This window comes from Dipteris shenzhenensis, chromosome 1 (genome assembly GCF_047967505.1).
Source record: "Dipteris shenzhenensis isolate YYH24624 ecotype China chromosome 1, Dip_SZ_1.0, whole genome shotgun sequence".
Classification (NCBI taxonomy): Eukaryota; Viridiplantae; Streptophyta; class Polypodiopsida; order Gleicheniales; family Dipteridaceae; genus Dipteris; species Dipteris shenzhenensis.
In genome coordinates this window covers 1226542-1229744 of record NC_141596.1, presented here as the reverse complement: position 1 = coordinate 1229744, position 3203 = coordinate 1226542, and positions in this window count along the sequence as shown.

Below are 3203 nucleotides of genomic sequence, written 5' to 3'. Positions count from 1 at the left end.
CGGGGTGCAAATGATGAGCAATACAGAAGCTTTGGGACCTCTTGAGTCCACCAGAATTAACAAATCTGTGAATTGTTGCTTCAAACTCAAGTTCCAACACATTGGTAGAAAAACATTGAAGTAGAGACATTGAGTCAGAAATCCAACAAAATGATGCCAAATTCAAGAATGAAGGTGTATTCGAACTCTCGAAGTGAAATGGACACAAAAAACAGGCAATGGTTGCCTCTTTAGTAATTTCGAACTCTCAATAGTCGAAAGGAATAGGGGAATCATCAAAAAACGTCTTTTTTGCTCCAAAACCACTCAGAGGACTTTTCAAAGGTTTTTGCAAACCAGGATTATGCAGGTTAAGTCACCCAACAGAGCTTCTCCTTTCTCCCACAGAGCTGTAGTACCAGACTTCGAGCTCGAGGCTCACACTCAGGCTCAGTTAGAACACCCGAGCTCTAATACTAGTTGAGAGATCTCAACAACGGAAATGGAACGAAAGAAGGTGAGAGAGAGGGAGAACAAGAAGAGAGAGCCACACAAGTTCTTGGTGAGTGTAGAACACCCTAATCTTCTATGTTATCCATATATATATGTATTTGAATATTGTAGATAACCGAGGTTAAGGTACAGTGGCCTTTAACCCCTACTATCACAGATTCATTTACAACTGTGTCTAGATTAGTCGCCCATTGTACAAAATGTTGGTCATCTTCTACTGGACAAAGGAGTGTCAAGCCTCCTATGAAACCCTCAAAGTTGTCATGGCCTCAGCCCCAATGACTACCCAATATACTTTGCAAGCCACCAACTGAACGATGCAAAAATTATACCATGACTGAACGAGAGGGACTTGCCGTGGTGTATGTGCAAAAGTTTAGGCATTACTTGTTGGCCAACAAGTTTGTCTTCTTTGTAGATCACCAGGCACTCCTCTACTTGGTCAATAAACCATGTATGATAGGACGCATCACACAATGGATGCTCATCCTTTTAGAATTTAACTTCATTGTCACTCTGCAAGGAAGGGACATACACACTTTATGGTGGATCACATGTCCCACATTCCCAACATAGAACCGGCCCCACTCTTCCTTATTGACCTAGTACCATAATGGGCGCGGGAGATCGGACACTTCCAAGTTGGCGGATTTCCTCAGGACATGGCCCTCAATAAAAATCAGGCCTGGAAATTTGTTAAGGACATGGCTCTATATCAATTAATAGCCAGCCAACTCTATCACATGGGCAAGGATGACATAATGTGCTGCTCCATCACAAGGATGAATTTGAGGAGGTTTTGGACAAAGCTCATTCGAGCATCATAAATGCATTTTGCTAGAGAGCGCATGGCCCAAAAGTGATAAGGATAATGGTGGCCAACTCCTTTTGTGAATGCGTTCGAGTTTGTTAAACGTTGTGATGCCTACTAGCGAGGCGCCCTCTCCCACACTCAGGACTATATGCCCCTAATAGGAGTCCTTGCAGATCAACCCTTTGAAAAGTATGTATTGATTTTGTAGGACCAATCAGTTCGATAGCTAAAGGGACTTAGTCCCGATATAATATCATGGCCACATATTACTTTACCAAGTGGACAAAGAACAACCACTAAGTTTCTCTATGAGAATATGATATCCTACTTCAGCCTCCCACAGGAAATTGTGAGGAACACATTTTATTAATGATATGATCCATATTTTAATGAGACCACATACCTCACCGTTTGTAGGAAGTCCACACCCTATTATGCCACAGCAAATGGCCAAGCCGAGAGCTTGAACAAGACCTTGTGCCACACAATGACATGCATGGTAGAGGCCATTCATAACGATTGGGAACATAAACTTAGAGAAGCACTTTAGACTTATCAAATGGCTTATAAGGTCGCCACCAAATACACACTTTAGCCTAGCATTTGGGGTACTAGAAGAAGTCATGCCTATGGAATTTATCGTTCTAAGTCTTAGAGTTGCAGTTAGAGACCAAACATCCAATGAGGCAATTCCATAAAGGCTAATCAAGCTAGAAAAGCTTGATGAGATGAGGTTGAGAGTGGCCTATGGCCGAAAGGTCACATAGCTACACCCAAAAATTGGTTTGATCACAATCTTCGGAACAAGGAGCTAAAAGAAGGAGACCTCGCACTATTGTATAGTGTAAGGAACATGAAGCATAAATTGAAATATCAAGGAATGGGTCCCTACCGAGTTTTGGAATCACACCACAAGGGCCATGTAGAATCGTGACCCTTGATGGCATTGAAATGGATGGCTACATCAATGGCAACAAGCTTAAATGCTATTATGGTCCCTTGAGCCTCAAACACTTCACACCATTGATCAAGAAAAGGAGCTAAAGAAGAAAGTCACTTGTATGAAGCGATAAGCGATAGAGGAAGCTAGGGCTCGACAAGCTAAAGTGAAAAATTTAAGGTTAATAACAATTTGTGGAAGGGTTTGCCCTTGCTAGGGTACGAGTAGACTTTCAATTGTGCAAGGAAACCACTTGTTTAGCATAAGCCTTAATCAACCCTTGGGCGAGCCATAACCTCATATCCTACGAGATGCACCCAACTCCTAAAGTTCAGGGTAACCCTAGAACCCACACCTATCATGGTACGTGTCGTGAATGGGAAGATCTCGCCTGCAATAGGTTTTGTAGAATTACCCATGTAAATAGCCATAGCATGGAGAGTAGATGTTATGTTATGCTTGCATGTGCCATGGATGAATGTGTCATTCTCGGCAGGACTTGGTGCTGGGCGGTCAATTATCAGATTGACTGGCATAAATGCACAACGATGCTGACAAGTGATGGATGCACCTTGGTAATCTCGATTTGTTCCAAAATCTCAATCCCATCATCAACTTGTAAGTCCAACAATACACTAGGGCCCCAAGTGACAAGACATCTGCTCCGTTAAATGCAACCATGGTTTGCTTGATCACTTTTGTTATCATCAAGAAGTCTGCATCCTTTAGTGCAAGCACCACCATCACATCAAAAGGACTAGTAGAGGGGCCACCCCCATGACCATACCGTTCACATCGGCAACCCCTCTCTCTATCCCTTCCATTAAGAAAAAGACACCCATTGGGTTCCAAAAGGAATGTTGCCCATTTATCCTCGGCATTCCTATGAAAATTAGTCTCAATATGCGGCTTCGCTTTCCCCCCTTACTCCCCATGCTAATTTTATTGCAAGCCACA